This window comes from Schistocerca piceifrons, chromosome 5 (assembly GCF_021461385.2).
Source record: "Schistocerca piceifrons isolate TAMUIC-IGC-003096 chromosome 5, iqSchPice1.1, whole genome shotgun sequence".
NCBI classification, from domain to species: domain Eukaryota; kingdom Metazoa; phylum Arthropoda; class Insecta; order Orthoptera; family Acrididae; genus Schistocerca; species Schistocerca piceifrons.
In genome coordinates this window covers 416,511,122-416,534,707 of record NC_060142.1, presented here as the reverse complement: position 1 = coordinate 416,534,707, position 23,586 = coordinate 416,511,122, and the positions used below count along the sequence as shown (strand labels likewise).

General features: G+C 40.4%; 1 protein-coding gene across 1 annotated transcript in view; it reads right to left on the bottom strand.

The window, feature by feature from the left end:
• LOC124798160 (regulator of G-protein signaling 20) overlaps positions 1-23,155 on the bottom strand; it is a 512,660-nt gene extending 489,505 nt beyond the window's left edge. The window contains exon 1 of the mRNA XM_047261443.1: positions 23,043-23,155. The gene's annotated coding sequence lies outside the window, so the exon portion shown is untranslated. The remainder of the gene's footprint in view (positions 1-23,042) is intronic.
• Positions 23,156-23,586: the final 431 nt, after the last annotated feature.

Genomic DNA, 23,586 nt, shown 5'->3' with positions numbered 1-23,586 from the left:
TCTGTATATACTTGCGTAAACTATTTACCTATAATAGGGTAAGAAGTTTCTGGAAATGTTTCCATGTTTCATGGAAGTGATAGGCGTAACTGTAAGACATCGTGACATTTGCAATCTTGCAGTAAAGAAAGGTGGTCAAGTTATCTGTATAGATAAGGTATAAAAGGAATGAGCAACTGAGAAACAGAAAAGGTTAAGAAAGAGTTTGTAAACCTTTTACTTGGAAAAGGGACAGGTTTCTGGACTTCTGCAGAGAACACCCCTACGTACATTAATCTTAAAACAGAAAGAAATATGGCTGGATGAAAACAACAGAAATGTGTCCCTGAGATCATCGAGTGTAGAAGGCATAGGGTCCTTTAGGTATGATATTTTCTATAAGCATCATGTATTTTATGACGAAGAATTATAAAAGACATAGATGTTCTGAGCTATTTATCTGAAGATTATAGATAATTATCCATTCCAGTAGGCAACAGCCATCGTCCTATGGAATTAAGAACTTGCGTTATGTTAGTCGTAGGTCCGCAAGGCACAAATAAAGTAAATAACGACAAAAAATTGATTATATTATGAACATACGTATGTTATGGCCACTACAGATTGGCGAAGAAAACTAAAAGTAGTCTGAAGATTACAGCATTCTTTCCTTATTCACTGCGAAAAATCTGGGAAAAAATGTGAGTTGAATGAGCTTTTTCCAGCGTTATATACTTCCTTTGTTTGTACACAGAATAAAACAATTCTTATTTTGTCCACGGGAGAAAGGTTTCTGTTGTTACAACACAATGAAAAACTCGCGCCACATGACATTCAAAAAAATTCTGTACAAAAAATGGACATGGAACTTAAAAAGGAAAGGAAAAAATGACAGAGCATAATGGCATGATTGTGTTAAGTGCCATGCGCTCTACATTCCATGCAGTCGTACAACTGGCTGGAAGCGACTGTGTCGCCGTTGCTACTTACACAATGTATCATGCCACCTTTCGCACACTTACCATTTGGTCCTATAAGGAAAGCAAAAGAGAGAGAGAACAAAAACAGTTTGAGTAGTGCAGAGATACAGAAGTTGTGTACATGAGAGGCTGTATCTTACGCAGCTAGCCGTCTAACCGATGAAGACGGAATATTCTACGTCGTCATCGTCGCTTAGGATAAACTGACAAAAAAAAGTAACTAACTCATGAAACTATCATTCTTTATAAACGCGGAAACATATACGCACGTTTCCATAAATCAAAAATTGACAAGAGACTGTGTAGTCATTTGGCAGTAGTTTTCTACAGCGTTTTTCTCACTGTATTCATCATTGCCTGCAAAAGTTGGGTCATACCTATCTCCTTTCCTGTTACTGAATGTCTGACTATCCCGAAATTCCCAAGTCATACGGATACATTATGTAGTTTTTTTTATATACGGTACGGAGTACCGTTTTGTAGATATTTAAATTTTATAATACTGACAATTAATAACCACTTTATTTCATATTTTACTGAAAAGAATGCGTGTTTTTAAGAATCTATGTCAGTTTACACAAGAAATCTTCTTCAGGCTCGATGCAAATCACAAGAAGTGTGCAACTAATGTAGATACTGAATCGATCCAACTTTTGTTGTACATAAACCACCTCCACACTTATGCTGTAAAAAGTATACATAAGCACAGAAAATAATGTTCATGCTGTTTTATACAAGGCATGATGTAACTTTCTCAATAATAGTAACTCATGGTGGGAAAAATTGTGTTTAAACCTTCTGGACGCTAATAATGACAAGAAATTGAATTGTAGAACTGTAAATAATATACAACAGATATTCCTGTTCTACAAGTCTATAGCTTAAAAGCCTTGCGCGTGACATGATTCCCAGTTATGGCAATGTAGCTGTCACGAAAGTTACGATGCATGCTTACTTTCATTCATGTCATATGGAACAATGTAATGGGACAGTTCCACACTACGATATAGTGTAGTCAACGCACTAGAAACCGAAATAAAGAATATTGTCTGGCATACATTTTCAAATCTCTTACAGAGAACTTCAAATAAAGGAAAATAGTAATAATATTCACAGGTTATTTATTGACATATGAAATTAGTACTTAACAAGTCGACATAAATCCAGAATAGCAGGGCCGTTCGGAAGAATAACTCTGAATCTGGGTTTAGCAAGCAACATAAATACAAGTATAAAAATATTCCATCAGCCTCCAGTGATTCAAAATAGTTGGTAAACGTGGAACTAAGGAACACATTAAATGAATTCGCAATTGCGAATTATGACTACCATGAACTGTAGAATGGAATGACGACAATGAAAATTTGTGAAGGACCGGGACTCAGACCTGGATTTCCCGCTTATCACGAGCTGTCGTCTTACCATTTGGCTATCCGTGAGGGATTCAGGCCAGACCCAAACTTCCCTTATGTCGTCAACCATGCGTCTACTATCTGTGCTCTCACATCCAATATGGGTATTCCCACACAGATCAGACGCTGTACTTGAGAGTCGCATGCCCGGTATCGGCAGATAAATACGATATTGCAGTGCCTGCATTATTCTGCTGACGACGCACTGAGGCGACCACAGCTGTTGCGAAACATATAAAATGAATTCGCAATTGCGAATAATGACTACCGTCAGATGTAGAGTGCAATGGCGACATGTTTCAGAAACTGTACAACTGGAGCATAGACTTGTATAGGAGAAATACGTGAGCCATGGAAAAACTTTACAAGAATGAACGACAACCATTTCAAATATTGTGCAATGTCTGACTTGAACATTTACAAGTATATAAATATGTACATAACCAATAGCCGAGAAAGTCTTACAGCTAATGTGAAATGTAGAAGCAATAACTTCAACAACCAAGATCGCTAATTATAATTTTATTTTTGATGACCGGTTTCGACAAATCTAAGTTACCATCATCGGTTCTGTAAAGCACACAGATCGCAAATATCAATCTTAATCAGGTCAGACACAGTAGTAAGGTGGCGTACATATTTTCAGAAAATTGATATCTGCAACATCCCTTACGTACCTCTCACTACATGTCCATCACATCTACAACATAGCGTGTACAGTCGCGGCATGTCATTCTAGGAACAGGCAGAAATTGATGCTTCGGCGTGTCAATAATAAAACAAGATTTGCTAAAATATCTTGCATATTGCACCGACTGCACAAGTTCATGTTAACACGACAGAGGAAAGAAGACTAAGCATCACAAGTCAAAGCAAAGATGTTACACGCTAACAGCTTGTGGCAACGTTGTGGCAGACATACAGAAATCAGATCATGAATTATAAATCGTAAGGAAAGATTTTTTTCCTGAAAAATTTTCGTAATTATTTTTAAATTAAATTTCTAATAAAATTACAAAAGAACGTACTGTATATTAACCGCACTACCTATTGCCCATACAGTCGAACAGGTGCTAATGGGATGATGACGCGAATATACAGCCTCTCTCATCGAACTATTCAATTTCACTTGCCAGTGGTGTACTCTGCCAAGCAGACGAGGCTCTAACGACTGAGTATTGGCGGTATAATCATAACATCGAGTACGGAGGAAATGCTGTACCACACTCACCCACGTGAATTACGAACTGTGGCTGGTAAAGCTCACAGATGGCAGTTCCATCACCAGCCTTACCTGCAATAGGTCTGTACCCCTTTCAGGGACTCAATGAGCATACTTACTGTATTAAATCTAGCCTAAGAAACATGATAAATCACCGGGATACGATATGGGCAAGAAACAGAAACAAGAGAACATTGATTAATGGAGCTTGGAAAGTTGCCATCTGGAACGTTAGAGGAATTGCTCTTAAGGAAGTGAATTAGCTAAAGATATGAAAGAAAAGGAAACAGATTCTGCAGCAGTTACAGAAACAAAGGAGAAAGCATCAGGAGCTAAATATGTAGACGACTATATTACGATCTACAGTAGAGTAAATCGTTGATGGAACTGCCATCTGTGAGCTTTACCAGCCACAGTTCGTAATTCACGTGAGTGAGTGTGGTACAGCATTTCCTCTGTACATTCATAAAAAATGGGAAGATAAAATACTGGACAGTGAATATGTAAATGAACGCACTGTACTAGTAGAAATAAAAGGTACAAAAATAATCCTAAGAATAATAGCAAGTTATGTCCAGAAGAAGGAAAAATTGACGAGTCCAAGACCTTTTACAAACAGTTACAAGTAATCTTAACCAGAGACAAGGTCAGATTTTACTAATGGGAAATCTCAGTGCTAGAATCGGAAACATACCAGTTTCAAAAATCATAAACACATTTGGAGAAAACGTTTGTAATGAAAACGGAAAATATTGGGAGATATTGCTGCCTTTAATCACTGAGAAATTACTAACAGTTTCTTTAATAAGGAAGTCGTGACCAGTTTTCCTTGTCAGCAAGAGGATATAGGCCTGTTATTGATATATAATAGTAAATTATGGATTTCCTGGACAGGTTATAGATGCCAGAGTTTACCAAAGAGTGGATACTGGATCAGACCACTTCCTGACATCTATACAAAATGAAGAAAACTTAAGAAACCAGTTCAGGACCAAAAGAAAGAATAAGTTCCTAAAGTTTACGTTTTAGAAGATAGCAGCATAAGAAATCTCAACCAAAAGCGGATGACAAAAACATTAACAAATTTAGAAACGGCAGAAGACTTGAAAGAACAATGTAAAAACTTAAAGTCAACTGTACTGAACAGAGCTAATGGGGTTCTGGGGAAGAAAAGGAAATACAGGAAACGTAGAGGAGTAAGGATTTGGACGCCAGAGATACAAAGAGAAATTAAAGAAAATCAACAAGGTTTAAAGACCTAGACAAATAATCTTATTAATTAAAAGTATAATGCATTTGAAGAGAAGAGAAATAATGCAAAATACATAACTTGGAGGGTGCATGCAGAATGGGAACGCTTTGTTAGAAATAGAGAGTATGATTTACACCGCAGGCAAATTATCGCTTATAAAGTTATGAAATAACTTAACAGGCAAGAAAATGATCGTATACTTATTAATAAAATAGGAAAGAAAGAATGGATAACTCATTATAAAAACTTGTTGTATGATGATATTTTAATTCAGACTTAAACCGAACTGAATGATACAAAAGGCCTGGACGATATTGATATGAGAGAACTGATGGAAGCTCTAAACGCTACAAAAAGCCATTGGTTTAGATGGAATAAATGTAGTAACTATCGAGAATAAATCTCCTGGATTCAACCTATAAATCATATGCCAAAATCTTGAATGCAAGGCTTAAAATATCATGGAAATGCTAATATCTGAAGAACAATCTGGGTTTAGAAAAGGACGATCAACTACTGACGATGCTTTTACACTGTAACAAGTTATAGCAAAGAGACGAGAGTTCAATTAAAAAACCCATCTTCGCTTTCGTGGATTTTGAGAAAGCATTAGGCAGTCTAATGCGAGTAGAGAAGTCCTATAGAATATCATGACTGGACGAAACTATCCATCTCACCTCATAATACTACTAATAATCTACACACAAACAAGGGTATTGTTAAGAGAAGTGGAAATATAGCAACAAATTCAATGAACCCAAACAAAGGGGTACAACAAGGACGCTGTATTTTTTTCAACACTCTTCAATATACTATATATATAGATGAAGTTATCAGCAAATGGAAAATTTTGAACATAAATGGAGTTCTTTTAGATCATTACTCTAGACTAAATGTAGTTTTATTGACTTTGATTATAGATAATGAAGGTGACCTACACATGGGAGTCTATAAGTACCAGCACACAGCCTTAGATTTCAACCTAACATTATCGGTAGATTAAACGAAAGCGATGTCATTTCAGTACAGACTACCAGCAATATCTAAAACAGTTTTGAATAACATAATCTTTGAGCAAGTATAACATTTAAAATATCTAGGATGCGACAGCACTTATGAATATAGCCATGACGTGGACCAAAAATTTAATAAATTTACTTCCATATGTGGAAACATCGTAAAAAGTTGGCAGAATGAAGCTGGGAAAGAACTCAGCTGAAGTTTCATAAAAAAATAGCAGCAGTGAAACCTTACTTATTAAACTGAAGCATGAGTAACAGAAAGATGTAAGAAAGTAGAATACAGGCTCAAGAAATTTGATTTACAAGAGGAGTAGAAGGATGTACAAGGGAAGATCGAAAAAGAAATGAAGATATAAGGAATGATTTAGGAATATATAAACAAAACGAAAAAATAAAGGATGATAGGAGAAAATAGAAGAATCATATAGACTGTATGGGTGGAGAAAGATACCTGTAAAGGCTGGCAATTATAAATGCTCTGGAAGAGGAAACGTAGGAAGACTATACAAGAGATGGAGTACTGTAACAGGCAATTTGCTAATAGGTAAAGTGAAGAAGAAGAAGGAGAAGAAGAAGAAGAAGAAGAGGAAGAAGAAATTATAAGGCAACTACAGTGTGGAAATATATCGTTACTTAGTAAGCTTACAGATTACTCGGGCGTCTAGGTGATAAGAATACAGAAAAAAATTGACTAAGTACATGTCATTATGTATACAGGCAACAACGTATAACCACTAAAATATTGCATTCTTGAAATATCATACACAAATCACAGTATTATAGACCGATACCAGTAGAACAACGTCTAGGTGCGAACATAACAAGGTGCTTGAAGTTTTGGTGTAACGAGCATTTAGTTAAAGACCAGAAATTACGTAATCAATAAGAGCAAATAAATAATTTGCGTTATAGTGATGTAAGTACAATATGAAAGTAACTATGATTACTATCTATAAAAAAAAACACCATAAGAAATCATCGTAGTTCGAAGTCTAGCTGCCATTAGTCAAAGGTAGGACATCAGTAACGTGAATTATACCGATAATATATACATAATTACAGTGTTTAATTTTCATAATGCGAGAGAAGGATAACATGTAATATCGTAAGAAAATATGTAATTCGACACAAGGTGTCAGTGCTAGTCTTAAGACCTCGAGCCACATGTTACGTTAGCACCTCACTTTGTGTTGTACTGGTATTGGTGTATAATTCTGTGATTTGTATATAGTATTTTAAGAATGCAATATCTGAGTAGTCCCACTTGTTACCTACATGCACTGTGACATGTTCTCTTTATCACCAAGACTTCCATTGATCTTCTGTAAACTTATTCAAGGGCGATATATTTTCCCTCTGTGTTTGCCTTGTAGCTATTTGGCTATATATCAGTAGGTAGTACTATACTTTATTTTATACTTTTATAAGAAGTTTACTTTTAAAATTTTTTACAAAATACTGATACAAAAGAAATTTGTTATTTCAATTCACCCCGATCTGGATTACTTGTGTTAAATAGTTCCGTACTAAAATGTACCTGTAGCATTCTTTTGTCGACCCCTTGGATGTAACTTCCTTTTTATGCTTTACAATTTACGATCGCATTTATGTGTGTCTATTACTGTAGTTGCACCTGCTAGTACTTTGTAACGCCTTTGCTTTGACATGTTATCCTCAGTTATCTTTCATGTGTAGTGTGAACATGAGCTTGTGCAGTCGGTGCAATATGTATGATATTTTATGTCAACCTCGTTTTATTATTGACATGCCGATGCATCATTCTCTGCATCTTCGTGGAATGACGTGTCGTGACTTAACACCATATATTGTACGTATGAAGAAGATGTAAGGAGATGTATTTGCATAAGGATGTTGAATAGCCTATACCCTTTTTGTGAAAATATGTACCGCACCTTATAGTAGCTCACCTGATTATGTTTGTAATTTGTGATCTACATGCTTTCAGATCCAGTGATGGCAACTTAGATTTACCGAAGCCAGTCAATAAAAAACAAAATTATGACTAGTTATCTTGGCTGTTTAAGTTTTTACTTCTACACACATCAAAAACAGTTTTGCATTATCCCGTTTCTCAGAACTCCTGAAGATAGACGTTGACTGGATATTGTATTACAGACACAATCCCTTTGACTGTTCAGTGATGTCACTAAACCCTCCTAAAGATGTAAACAACCATGCATGAGCAGCGCCTATTAGACGGAGGGGGTCCGACAGCCGATCAGTTCCAGTCATTTCACCAAGAAGGAGGTACACGGCTGGTGTTGTTTGTAGTTCAACCATGCCTAGACGGTCAATACCACGGTTCGATCGCGTCCGCATTGTTACTTTGTGCCAGGAAGGGCTCTCAACAAGGGAAGTGTCCAGGCGTCTCGGAGTGAACCAAAGCTATCTTGTTCGAACATGGAGGAGATACAGAGAGACAGGAACTGTCGATGACATGCCTCGCTCAGGCCGCCCAAGGGCTACTACTGCAGTGGATAACCGTTACCTACGGATTATGGCTCGGTGGAAACATGATAGCAACGCCACTCAGTTGAAAAATGCTTTTCGTGCAGTCACAGGACGTCGTGTTACGACTCAAACTGTGCGCAGTAGGCTGTATGATGCACGACTTCACTACCGACGTCCATAGCGAGGTATATCTTTGCAACCACGACACCATACAGCGCGGTCCAGATGGGCCCAACAACATGCCGAATGGACCGCTCAGAACTGACATCACGTTCTCTTCACCTATGAGTGTCGCATATGCCTTCAACCAGACAGTCTTCGGAGACGTGTTAGGAGGCAACCCTGTCAGGCTGAGCGCCTTAGACACTCTCTCCAGCGGGCGCAGCGAGGTGGAGGTTCCGTGCTGTTTTGGGGTGGCGTTATGTGGGGCCGACATACGCCGATGTTGGTCATGGAAGGCGGCGTAACGGCTGTGCGATACGTGAATGCCATCCTCCGACCGATAGTGCAGCCATATCGGCAGCATATTGGCGAGGCATTCGTCTTCATGACTACAGTCAGCGCCCCCATATCGCACATCTTGTGAATGACTTCCTTCGGGATAACGACAGCGCTCGACTAGAGTGGCCAGCATGTTCTCCAGAGATGAACCCTGTGGAACATGCCTGGGATGTATTGAAAAGGGCTGTTTATGGACGACGTGACCCACCAATCACTCTGAGGAATATACGCCGAATCACCGTTGAGGAGTGGGACAATCTGGACCAACAGTGCCTCGATGAACTTGTGAATAGTATGCCACGACGAATACAGGCATGCATCGATGCAAGAGGACGTGCTACTGGGTGTTACAGGTACCGGTGTGTACAGCAATCTGCACCACAACCACTGAAGGTCGCGCTGTCTGGTGGTACAACATGCAATGTGTGTTTCTCATGAGTAGTAAAAATGGCGGAAATGATGTGTATGTTGATTTCTATTCCAATTTTCTGTACGGGTTCCGGAACCGAGGTGATGCAAAACCTTTTTTGATGTGTGTATATTTCATATTACTCTAGATCGCCCCCACATTTGAACGATGTCAAGCATATATGTTACAGATTAGTTACATGTGAGCTTAAGCATTTAGAAATAGACACCGAAAAGAAATACTGAGAAAAAGAAAAGAAAGAGCATCTAAAAAATACCACCGTGGTGCTGGATATAATAAATAGGTATGCCTAGATGAAAAGATAAACGTAATAAGATAACGATTTGAAAAGCTGACGGTAATAAACGCTACATTTCTACAACCGCGCCTAATGTAAATGAAAAACTGTGTTGTCGGTGAATTCGCTTCCCAGTGCTCGTAGAATTTACAGGAGCAGCTACCTGTTCCTGAGCTCAACACAAAAGTTTTGTCTCAAGTACAGATAGTGTTGAGGATCAGTGGACAAAGTTCAAAACCATCGTACAATATGCATTAGATGAGTATGTGCCAAGCAAGATCGTAAGAGATGGAAAAGAGCCACCGTGGTACAACAACCGAGTTAGAAAACTGCTGCGGAAGCAAAGGGAAGTAAACAGCAAGCATAAACATAGCCAAAGCCTTGCAGACAAACAAAAATTACGCGAAGCGAAATGTAGTGTGAGGAGGGCTATGCGAGAGGCGTTCAATGAATTCGAAAGTAAAGCTCTATGTACTGACTTGGCAGAAAATCCTAAGAAATTTTGGTCTTATGTCAAAGCGGTAGGTGAATCAAAACAAAATGTCCAGACCCTCTGTGACCAAAATGGTACTGAAACAGAGGATGACAGACTAAAGGTCGAAATACTAAATGTCTTTTTACAAAGCTGTTTCACAGAGGAAGACTGCGCTGTAGTTCCTTCTCTAGATTGTCACACAGATGAAAAAATGGTAGATATCGAAATAGACGACAGAGGGATAGAGAAACAATTAAAATCGCTGAAAAGAGGAAAGGCCGGTGGACCCGATGGGATACCAGTTCTATTTTACACAGAGTACGCGAAGGAACTTGCTCCCTTCTTGCAGAGGTGTACCGTAGGTCTCTAGAAGAGCGTAACGTTCCAAAGGATTGGAAAAGGTCACAGGTCATCCCCGTTTTCAAGAAGGGACGTCGAACAGATGTCCAGAACTATAGACCTATATCTCTGACGTCGATCAGTTGTAGAATTTTGGAACACGTATTATGTTCGAGTACAATAACTTTTCTGGAGACTAGAAATCTACTCTGTAGGAATCAGCATGTGTTTCGAAAAAGACGATCGTGTGAAACCCAGCTCGCGCTATTCGTCCACGAGACTCAGAGGGCCACAGACACGTGTTCCGAGGTAGATGCCGTGTTTCTTGACTTCCGCAAAGCGTTCGATACAGTTCCCCACAGTCGTTTAATGAACAAAGTAAGAGCATATGGGCTATCATACCAGTTGTGTGATTGGATTGAAGAGTTCCTAGATAACAGAACGTAGCATGTCATTCTCAATGGAGAGTAGTCTTCCGAAGTAAGAGTGATTTCAGGTGTGCCGCAGGGGAGTGTCGTAGGACCGTTGCTATTCACAATATACATAAATGACCTTGTGGATGACATCGGAAGTTCATTGAGGCTTTTTGCGGATGATGCTGTGGTACATCGAGAGGTTGTAACAATGGAAAATTGTACTGAAATGCAGGAGGATCTGCAGCGAATTGACGCATGGTGTAGGGAATGGCAATTGAATCTCAATGTAGACAAGTGTAATGTGCTGCGAATACACAGAAAGAAAGATTCCTTATCATTTAGCTACAATATAGCAGGTCAGCAACTGGAAGCAGTTAATTCCATAAATTATCTGAGAGTACGCATTAGGAGTGATTTAAAATGGAATGATCATATAAAGTTGATCGTCGGTAAAGCAGATGCCAGACAGATTCATTGGAAGAATCCTAAGAAAATGCAATCCGAAAACAAAGAAAGTAGGTTACAGTACGCTTGTTCGCCCACTGCTTGAATACTGCTCAGCAGTGTGGGATCCGTACCAGATAGGGTTGATAGAATAGATAGAGAAGATCCAACGGAGAGCAGCGCGCTTCGTTACAGGATCATTTAGTAATTGTGAAAGCGTTACGGAGATGATAGATAAACTCCAGTGGAAGACTCTGTAGGAGAGACGCTCAGTAGCTCGGTACGGGCTTTTGTTGAAGTTTCGAGAACATACCTTCACCGAGGAGTCAAGCAGTATATTGCTCCCTCCTACGTATATCTCGCGAAGAGACCATGACAATAACATCAGAGAGATTAGAGCCCACACAGAGACATACCGACAATCCTTCTTTCCACGAACAATACGAGACTTGAATAGAAGGGAGAACCGATAGAGGTACTCAAGGTACCCTCCGACACACACCGTCAGGTGGCTTGCGGTGTATGGATGTAAATGTAGATGTAGGTGAGGCGTTGCTGCTGCATAAACACACAAGTGCTCTAACCACTAGCATGTTGTCTCGCATGTATCCTCCAAATCTCCTTCGTTCTAGCACTTGGGCTTTTCACAACAGGGAGTGTATACCAATTTGTAACATCTCATCATATTTTCAGTTTGTCTTCAGCTTATTCTTTTCGGTTTATTTGCATGTTTATTCATCTCTTTACAGTTCTCTGATATTGTCTACCTTCTTTCCAACGTCGTAGGCCCAACATCTGGGAAGATTTACAACTCTACCGAACTCCTTGGGTAACGGTAACCTTCAGCTTTCCTGGAGGTAGGAATCGACACTTACTCATAGGTAGTTTTAATCTGAAGAATATATCGAAATCTGAAAGACATACGCATGGACAGCAGGATGACGGAGGTAGCACTTGCCAAATGTATTCACTCAACTATTCAGGCGATCATTCTCCTGAAGTAGTAATTGCACAGCGTCCAACAACTTACGTCACATTTCTTGCATTTTTTTTCCTGTACGACAATAAATTGCCGTGGCAATTACACCTAAAGGCTCTCTGTCTGACATGATGAGGCCATTGAAACCATAAGAAAAAGTCATCAGTTTCATCACTTATTTAACGTTTACAGGCTACGTCGCAACTGTTTCGGGCTGTGATTTCAGCTCAGATCATCTAGCCTCAACGGTTCACCTTCAACGTGAATCTTTATTTTAACGAGATTATGATATCCACCCGCCTCTGCCTCTGTTCAGCAGTAAAGCACTGAGGAACCCATGGCGCAGTAATTTTTTCTTTGCTTAAAGAATATGTCAAAATATGGAATAAATCCCTGTGGACACACAAAGTTCTTCTGTGTCGAAGACTACCTGACGCACGCTTATTATCCGTGCAGCAAAATGGAATGCTAGAACAAACAACGGGCACTATGCAAACGATGTACGGTAGGAACAGTATTCATTGCGTCGACTCTACTCAATGCCAAGGAAGAATTACTTACTCCTTTTCTAAAACCTGATTGTTCTTCAGATATTAGCATTTCCATGATACTTTAAGTCTTGCATTCAAGATTTTGCCATATAATTTATAGGTTGAATCCAGGTGGTTTATTCCTCGATAGGTACTACATTTTTTTTTACAAAGATGGTGAGAGTAGACTATCATATAGAATGACATACTTTTCGTCGCCATTAAATGAAAATGAAAAAGAAAAGCAGGCGAATGAAACTCAAATTATTAGAAATTTGGACCAAAGTATTTCATTTTGACGTAATTGTTCCAAACATTTCGGAAAGGAACGTGTCAGTCTCATAATATGCATTCTACTTAAAGTAAATATTAGTCACGATGCTGATCGAATGTGAAGTTCTTTAGCGGGAGATAAGGTTGGCAGGTGTAATCAGACACAAGCTGTACTGTTATTTAGTTTTTCTGCACTATTTATAATAAATTTCTGCACGGTGAATATATCAATAAAAGCGGAAGTTTAAGAAAATCATCGAATTTTTCACATTGGAACATGCTTAGACAGTTCCTGCGGTATATAAGAGAATCAGACCACTGAGACAAGACGCAGGAAATTGCAGACAAACGTAAACGTAACAGCGGTTCTTTCTCACGTGAAAGGTATACTTCCAATATTTTATTCATTTAAATTATTGAGGGGTGAGAAAAGGAGGCTATTTGTCCTAAAGATACAGAATGTGTTGCACAATCCAGGAGCAGTTCTGGGGCTTGCGTACAACAGAGTGAACTTTCGAAACACCACAGTATTTTCATCGAATGTTAAAGGACATCGAATGTACGACTAGTTGACACATGCTGTGACATTTTATGGTACGAATAGTTATTCTATCGAAATGCCTTGGGCCGCGCGGTATTAGCCGAGTGGTCTCAGGCGCTGCAGTCATGGACTGTGCGGCTAGCCCGGCGGAAGTTCGAGACCTCCCTCGTGCATGGGTGTGTGTGTTTGTCCTTAGGATGATTTAGGGTAAGTAGTGTGTAAGCTTAGGGACTGCTGACCTTAGCAGTTAAGTTCCATAAGATTTCACACACATTTGAACATTTTTTGAAATGTTTTGGGTTCGGAAAATGAATTCTTCCGTCAAACGCCAAAATGTTTATACACCAAATATATCTATAAAGTCAGCAAGATAAAACGGATATTTCCTACAATATAGCTACTTTCTTAGAATATAGCTACATTTTTGATGAAACTTATTACGTACTGAAAAGGTCATCAGATATGGACAGAAATTAATCGACATGTAACTTGTGGCGTGTACCAGAAATAATTGTGTGATCGATAGTCACACCTTGTCGCCTACTTGTGCTTTCATCGTCCTCAGCCATTTTCCATGACGCTCACAACAGTAGCTCACGAACAGCAGACCGGCTTCGCAATTTCCTAGACGCTCTTTTCCAGACAGAGAACCATATCAATCTGTCCCTTCTGAAAGCTGATAATGTCAGTGGATTTCCCACTTCGATTCCTGTATCATAGTTAGAAGGATTCCATATTCATTTCTGCTCCACTTATATACTTTCTTTACCACATTAACTGGTTGGAATTTAATTCCAGTGCCGGGCTACGGTCTAAATGTTGTTGGCCCAGTGTAAATGCACATATAAAAATCAAAACGAAAATGCAACAGTTTATATTTTAACGCCATAATCATCTTTTAATAATTTTGTAAGTTATATGTAATTGTTTTCTCTTTTTAAGTACAAGTGAAGTATTCTCAGCCAAATGTACTCAGGCACTGTGGCGAATGCAGAAGGCTTGGAGGCAAACGGATCAGCAGCTCTTCTGTTGACAAACAACTTGCAGGGGCCGTGCCTCGTCCGCAAAGACTTATCCGTGTGTTTAGCGGCCGAAAGTGCAGGTATCCAGCCGCGCATATACGAGGGCTCTTCGAAAAGTAAAGTCCGAATGGCCGTGAAATGTAAACCACTGAGAACATTAAGAATGTTTTATTTGCAAATCAGCTACTACACCTTCCAGCTGCTTCTCTACATAGTCGCTGCTCCAATTTAGACATTTGTTATAGCACTGCACCAACCTTTCAGTACCCGTGTCACAGAAGATATCTGCCAATTCTCTGCACTCGTCCACAACTCGTTGTCTGTACCAAAATGTTCTCTTCATATCCTGCAGTTCATGTCCGCAGAGAGGAAACTCAGGGAAAACCAATTATGGGCTTCACTGTGGGCCATCAAACACTTCCCATCTAAAATGCTGCAGGAGCATCTTCATTCCCTCTGCAGAATGCAGCTGAGTGTTTTCATGGAGCAGGAAATGCATGACAGTTATGTTACGTGGGTTGCATGACATAAGGCGAAATATCTCGCCAGGCTCTCATATCTGGCTGGAAACACTATTTTTTATGCATCTTTACGTGCTCATTGTGCACTCAGAACTGAAAAGAGCAACGTGAAATGATCGATAGATATACTAGAGGCACTGCCCAACATATATGTGAAAAGCTTAATTTTATTTTTAGTATGGTTTCCATTTCGCGGCCGATCGCGCCTTACTTACCGAATAGCCCTGGTACTACAACATGTCGTATCCTCTTTTGCATATTTTAATCCATCTGTCTGAAGAGTGTGGCCTTTTGTACTGCTGAGAGCCCTACCCCCGCCCCCCCCCTCTGCCCCTCCCCTGTCATATAGTGCTAGGGGATGAAACGCTCACCACAGCATAAAGCACAAGTCTGGGGGATCTGCAAAGTGTCTTCCTAAGAAAGTCAATGGTGGAAGATGGACATGCCATGACACATAGTCTGCGCAGTTCAGCATCAAACATCCTAAAACAGAACATCGTACTTCTTTAAGCCTATACAAGGCTTGTCCAGCGCTCCTGTTGCGAAGAAACTGTGGTAGTAGCTGTTGTGTGCAACACTGTATGCATGCTGCTCTAATTTGTAGTCTATGTTGCTGTTGCTTCGATTAGGGTAATAAACTTATTCATAATGGTTAAAGAGTATCGTTTGTTTGTTGACAGTTATAGAAATACCTTGGACTAATTCTCATTTTTTGCCAGAAAATTTGTGAAATTGTAGTTGTGTGACAAAAAGCACGTTTATTCAGTCAGAATTCTGCTCACCTAAAACGTTCCTTAAAAGTAGTTGAACTAATGTAACTGAATTTTTCAAAACTTCCACTGATTAGAATTGTAATTTTGGTATCTAAAGTAATTTTAACCAGTAATGTCATATTTAAACATGAAATGGTTTCCCTCATTCCTTTTGTGTTGTCTCAGCCTCAGTTTCTTGCTTTTAGATTATCGGTGTGGTTTTGAATATATTCATGAAAGAAATTTCTATAAGTTTCAGTCAGTGAGATAAATGAAAGTAGTATGCAAATGAATGCTGCTGCGAGGTAATGTACTTTTATTGGACAGGTTGCCGTACTTTCATAAACATTATTTGTTTTTCACCTTATGTTGACTCCAAAGAGAAAAATGTTCGATCATTATGTAATATATTTCACAATTTACGCTTGTTATGCAAGTGTTTTCATTTACGTTATGTACAATAGTAATTGATAAACCAACTGGTATTCTGATAATTTGGTCCTGTAGACTGACGACTGCATTATTTGCGGTTTAATCGAATATTTTTGGTTTCATACAAATTTTTCGTATACTTCTTTACGCCCTGTTGCGTTTTCATTTTTTTTTTTTTTTTTTTTTTTTTGCATGGAGATGGTTGTCATTTTGTTTCACATTTCGGAAAAAGTTTTCCTATTCTACAGTCAATCTGATGCTCGCTTGTGCGCCGTATAGCATATAACACATCATAAAAATATCGCAAGGTTTCCTGTCTTCATGTAGAAGTTAAACATATCACCTTAGGTATGTTTGACATAACTACAATCGAAAGCTCACAAAGAGGCAGAAACCAGACGAAAAGTATACCAGTCCGATTTATACTCTAAAGCGAAGCTTACAAGCAACGCATTCATTTCTCGCCAGATCTTTTTCATGAACTGATACATAATATACATAGTATGGGGTGGTCCATGAGTCAGTTGTGACTAGCGATCCTTAGACTTTGTTTTCCATAGAGTACTGGCAGTCAGTTGTGAAAATGACTAGTGTCTAGCACCCATAAGTCAACTGCCACTAGCAGTCTGGGGTTACGTTTCTGTTGTTACCAGAGAAACATTTAAAAGGAAGTTTGTTTTTATCTGAAAGCATTAACAGAAATTTAGCAACAGAACAGCATGTGTTCGTTTTACAAACATGGTGAAAATCGACCATAATTACAGTGATATTTGTGAGTTGCTTCTGGAACGTTTTCCAAATATCCATCCTCCAACTCGACAAGGCATTCGCAAAATCAAGCTAAGATTTGAAGAGAGGGGGTCAGTAATGTATCTTCCTCTTTCAGGTAGGCGAGAGTAACTATAGAAGAGAAACGTCATGTTATCACACAATGTTTTGTGCAATATCATTCACTAAATCTTAAGTAAAAGCGTCAAACTACTATGGAAGGACAAGAAGAGGCTTACGAAACGTTCAGAAAAAGCTGAAATTGAAACCATAAAGGCCTACTTTACTTCAATGCCTAAATGAAGATGTCCAGATAGGCGTATGGAATTCTGCGACTTGTACATAGTCCGACAAGAAGCCGACCCTAAGGTTTACAAAAGCATTCTGTAGAGCGACAAAGTGACTTTTAAGAGCGAATGGCAGAGTGAACAAACAAAACCTTCTCTGTATGTCCATCTTCATACAGATGGTTGTGAGAATTCGGCTGTTAGGTAAAATGTCAAATTAAAACACCTTTCAACCGTCTAAACTTTTATTTTATTGAGCAACATGTTTCAGTGATGTATTACATCTCCTTCAAACCCGCTGACCGACATGTAAGAGGATTCCCAGCTTTGTTCCAATTAAAATGGGAACCAATGAATGGTATCCATAGATTCTTGAGAAAGCGATCATTTCAATCGTCACCTGCCAAAAGTCGGCAGGCACTAGAGGGAGTCGTAGAAGGTAAAAATTTTAGAGATAAACAGAGAGTAAAATACATACAACAGTTAATGGAGGACATAGGTTGCAAGTGTACTCTGATGATATAAAGGTTAGCACAGGCGAGGGGTTCGTGGTGGGCCTTATAAAACCATTCATGAGGCTAATGACTCAAAAAAAGTAAATTATGCTAATTACTTAAGTAGATATGTTTCCAGAAGTGGAAAATAGTCACCTTTTTGTATATCTGTAGCCGTTTAAGGAAAAGTTGTTATGGCTACAAGACGATACTTTTTTAACTGAAAACACTGATGAATCGATTGGCAATGCATTACTATGGTTTCCATGATACCCAGACGCCACACATCGATTTTCAGTCTGATTTACACCAACATATGAGTGTAATTCCATCCAGAATCTTGACGTTGAGCATTTGCAGGAACGAATCCAAACAGTATTTGAAAACCTACAGTCCTGGGAGATTTCAAATCTGTGTTGTTTGATTAGAACAGCACCTTTTTTGGGTTTATTGTGCTCTACATATATTTCTGTGTTTTTAGTAAATTTCTATTTTTTTAATTAGTATTATTGCATCAAACGCATTTCTGACAACTGATGTATGACACAACGTTTATGTTACAAAAATCGATATTTCATAAAAAAAAGATTTCACTTGAATAAGCTGAGTTACAAGAAAGTAATTATTTGCTTTACATTAATTTAACTGAAGAAATTTGGAAACATACTGTTACTAGTGACCCACCCTGCCTTTGCACAAGTATCGATAAATGTCTTTGCCTGGACGACATGGCTGGTAGAGCTTTCATAATTTGTATACTCAAACTTCCTTTGTGAATCAGACTACCTATTAGTGAAAACCATATCTAAATCTCCACAGTACTTCTCAAGATTAACCTTCAAATGACATTCAGAGATTTGAACGTGATTCAAAGCAGAAAACGGTGGTTATGGTTTCTCGTCCTGCCTTTATAATGCCCTCGAGTGGCTTGTGGATGGGGAAGTGCGACATTGAAAAGCACATTAATAAAATGGCAAAGTGTACATCTAAACTCCCGCAACTCCCCCTACGGCAATATCCTCAGTGCCAATAACGCACTTTTCTTGGACACTTTAGTAATGTCCCTGTACAGAGACACCCATTCACAGATTCCTAGTCACTTGAGGAATATGCAGCCCTTTCGACACCACTCAGAATTTGCATGTGGCCAACAGGAGGTAAGGCAACTGCATAGCGCCGCTCAGCTTAGAATTGTTGAAGGAGCTTTGTAGTCGATGAATAGATGTCCCTGTATAGGGATATTTTTAAAGTGACCAACAAAACTGTGTAGAAGGAACTTTGCCGTTTTATTCACATGTGTGTCAATGTTGCATCCCTCCAAGCACGCGAAAAAGGAGAGATGAAAAGGCATAAACACTCTTTGCTGCTGTTGATCAAGTTCAAAGTTTGTTTAGCAGACTAACAACTGCTGCCACGCTAGAAGAGTTGAATCGTCTAGAGAGTGTCATCAGTACCGAATGTTGTCAAGACCGTCGTCCTGTGGCACATCGCTCTCCAAACTGTAGTTTTCGACAGCAAAATGTATGAAAATGAAAACCCGAATGGAATGGATGGTTCATTCAATCGTTTGTGACATTTTCTGATCCGTTTTCACGTAGATTCTGAGCAGCGGTTTGTCCGAAATGTTTTCCTCGGCCACCTATAAGAAAACTGCGTGTTTTCAACACTGGACGTCGCGGCTATGATCTCCATGGCTGATGCGTCAAAAGAAATGGCGAGATGCGGTTACGGGGAGGTTTGGCGACCTTCCCGTGATGTGGCACGTTCACAGTGGCGTGGGGTAGGATTGTGATGAAATTTAGTGACATCATTAACCAGTTTACACCTAATATCAGCTTTGGAATTCTTGATTTCGTTATTTTTTTGTGTGTGCCGACACCTTGCTTTTTGAAGCATCGCCGAGTACGAGCGTGACGTCGCAGGGAGGAACACTTTTGGACCGTTACAGAAAAGAACTGTAGGCACATTCCACATTCGAGCGAAGTCTCTAGGTTACGCATCATAATAGCAGAAAATGATAAAGTTGGAAAAAGTGACACTTTACGAGTGCTGTTCAATAACGAATGATCATAACTTTTTATGGTCATAATTTCTCGCACTAACATTTAATCTTATGATATTCTGTTAGCAACAAACACGCCGTAGTAGTTTCATTGTTGTGACTCCTGGTTCCGGCCTGTGAGAGGCAGGCAAGGTCGGACAAGTTCAGTATCGCCTGCTGCTGCAGTGGAGGTAACACGCGAGGAACAATACGCGGCTTTGAAATTCTGATTTCGTCTCAACAAATCTTCAGCTGTGGCCTATACAATGTTACAGGAGGCCTATGGAGAGAATGTTCTTCCCTACAGTGCAGCTCGAAGGTGGTTTAAAATGTTTAAAGAGGGGAAACAATCAGTTTCAAAGCAAAGGAGGACCCGGTGCTCCAGTTACTACTCTTACGGAAGAAAACATCAACACTGCTGCGGTCATTGTGAGAGAGGATCGACGAATTACCTTAAGATCACTTTCCGAAATACTGAACATTTCATCGGGTGACTCCAACATGTTGTTGACAGAAAAGTTACACATGACACGTGTTTCTGAACGATTGGTTCCTGAACAAAAGAACATTTCCGTGCAGGTCTGTATGCAGTTAAAGCTGATGTTAGAGGAAGGTCCGGAGTTTCTTTCAAATGCAATCGCTGCTGATGAAACTTGGCTACATCATTATGATCATGAGAGCAAACAGCACAGCTCAGTGTGGAAATCTCCATCACCAACCCCCAAACAAGCAAAAGTGGTTGCTTCTGCAGGAAAAGTTATGGTCATCTCATTCTTTGATATTCATGGAATGGTTTATCAGAATGTTGTACCTGCATGCACATCAGTAACTGGACTATACAACAGGGATGTCCTGAAAACATTGCAACTCCATATCCAGCGCAAAAGACCACATTTCCGTAAAGCAGGCTGGATGCTGCACCACGATAATGCTCCGCCGCATATTGCTAATGTTCTTGCTGAATATCCTGCAAAAATCAACATGAAGTGCATCCCTCACCCTCCATATAGACGGGATTTATCCCCATGTGACTTTTTTCTATTTTTAACATGTATTTGAAGAAGAAACGCTGGGAGAATCTCAGGGGAGATTACTTTGAGAAGGACCATCAAAATTTTGAGTAAAGGTATGTTATCAGAAAAAAAATTATGATCATCCCTTATTTCACAGCCCTCGTAATTTGTTGTGCAGTTTAGCACTGTAAACTATGACCTCTTTAAGAGCGGACAGTAACTACAGCCAATGCAGTTTCGAAAGGTGGGTGTCGGGAATGAATTAGATGATGTGTGGCAATTGTACGAGGGTTACCCAGAATCTAATGCACCGCATTTTTTTTTCTCAGCCGAAAACAATGCTACGAATACGAAACGTTACGTATGTGTTATTTGAAGTCTCCTGAGTAAGCGCACCAATTTTCCGTCACTTCCGTCTAATAACGTAACTGCAGGACAGTTTCAAAATGGCATCTGTAGGTGATGTACGTTACAAGCAACGTCCTGTCATTGAATTTCTCACTGCAGAGAAAGAAACTTTGCGGAATGTTCACAAACGCTTGTGCAGAGGAGTCTATGGAGCATCTGCTGTCGACAGAAGTATATTTAGTCCCTGGGCACGGAGGGTGAGGTCATCAGGAGGCGGTTCGGCGGAGCTCCACCATTTGCAGCGCTCGGGGAGACCATCCACCGGTGTCACATCTAACACGTTGCAGCTAGCTGATGTTTTCATTCTTGAGGACGGACGCATTACGACTCGGCAGTTGGCGCTGCATCTGTCAATCAGCAAAAAGTTTGGATGCAGTCATCAGCCCTCTTGGACATACAAAAGTGTGTGAAAGGTGGGTCCCATGGTGTCTAACAGTGGATCGCAAATCGCCCAGAAAAAAACATTTGTATTGATTTGTTGCACGTTTTAAAGCTGAGGGGAAGGCATTCTTGTCCGGGATTGTGAGAGGTGATGAAACCTGTGTTCACCATTTTGAGCCCGAAACAAAACGACAGTCGATGGGATGGCTTCATTTCCGCTCCCCACAGAAGAAAAAATTCGAGGCAACTACTTCCGCCAGTAAGGTCTTGATCATCATGTTCTGGGACTGTGAAGGTATGATTCTCACTGATGTGATTCCAAGAGGTGGTACCATTAATTCAGAAGCGTATGTCAACACAGTAACAAAACTTAAGACGCGCTTCCGGCGACTTCGGTGTCACAGCAACACCGGAGATGTTTTGCTGCAACACGATAACGCTCGGCCCCACACAAGTCTGAGGACTGCTGAACACATCGCAAAACAGGTTTGGACAGTGTTACACCATCCACCCTACAGCCCTCACCTAGTCCCCTCGAACGTCCACTTGTTTGGGTCATTAAAGGATGCCATTCGTGGAAAACATTTTGAGGACTTTGAGTAGGTGATTCACACAGTGAAGCACTGGCTCCGCCCCCAGGGCAAGGATTGGTACCGACAGGGCATGCAAGCTGGAGGAAGCTTGCGCGCTGGAGGAAGGCCATAAAACGGGATGAGGATTACGTGGAAAAAGAAGGCGTGTACATAAAACACCATTCTTTCGCTTGTGTAATCCTCATTATGTCAATAAAGAAATGTTAAAGAAAAAAAATTCAATGTATTACTTTCTGGGAACCCTTGTATGTTAAAGAGTATATGACGATACCATGGAACTTTCACTTAATAATGCTCTATACAGGCTGTGTTTACTAAGGTAGACCAGCTCAAATTCAACCAGATCGAGTGCAGAAATACATCAAGCGTTGGTTTCCGCTAAGTGGCGAATTTCCTGACTATGTAAGTGAGTTTTTAACGTTGGAAGCCAGTGAGCTCTTCTGAACGACTCAGACTGCTGCTACTGTTTCTCTACTGATGACACAATACTCCGCGCCTCCTTTCGTACTTGCTTGTTCGTCTCTGATAAAATCTAGCAATGTACTCCGCACTACATAGAGTGTCCGGGTATATTAGATCAGATAGTGTATTTACTCGTTCCGGTTATATTTGTGGTGGCCATTATTAGAAGTATCCCCAGTACAAGTGTATATGAACACCGCTGAATGTTTTAGGAGAACACAACCGTGTTCCGTCAAAGGCGCCAGCTAGAGCGATAGTAAAATGCTTCTCGGCAGAGTTTTGAAACATGCCATGTTTTGGGAATGGAGGGGCGGACTGCCTTACCAGGAGCAGGAGCAGCAGCAGCACCAGCAGAAGCAGCACGGCTTTCGCTGCTGCGGCTGCCCCGCCGCCGCCGTCGCCACCTGCTTGGCGCCGCCAGAGTTGGAGTTGGGAGGCTGAGGTTGGGCCTGCGTCGAGGCGCCCCCACCGCCCCCGCCACCGCTGCCACCCCCCGCCGTGCCACCGCCGCCGCCTCCGCCGCTTCCTCCACCGCCCGCGCCTCCACCACTTCCACCGCCGCCGCCACCACCGCCGTCGCCGCCCCCAGAGCCGGCCCCAGAAGCGGGGTTGGACGACGTGCTGCCCCCGCGCAGGCGGCAACCAGAGCCGGAGTTGGGCCGCTCTCCCGGCTCAGTCGCGTTCGACATCTGCAAACACTGACGCACAGAACACACAGTCAGACACCTGCTGCCTGTATCACTGATATTTATGTGCACAAGAAACACAGGGTAACTCAAAATTATGTTAACATTGAAATGGACATTACACTACTGGCCATTAAAATTGTTACATCAAGAAGAAATGCAGATGATAATCGGGTATTCAT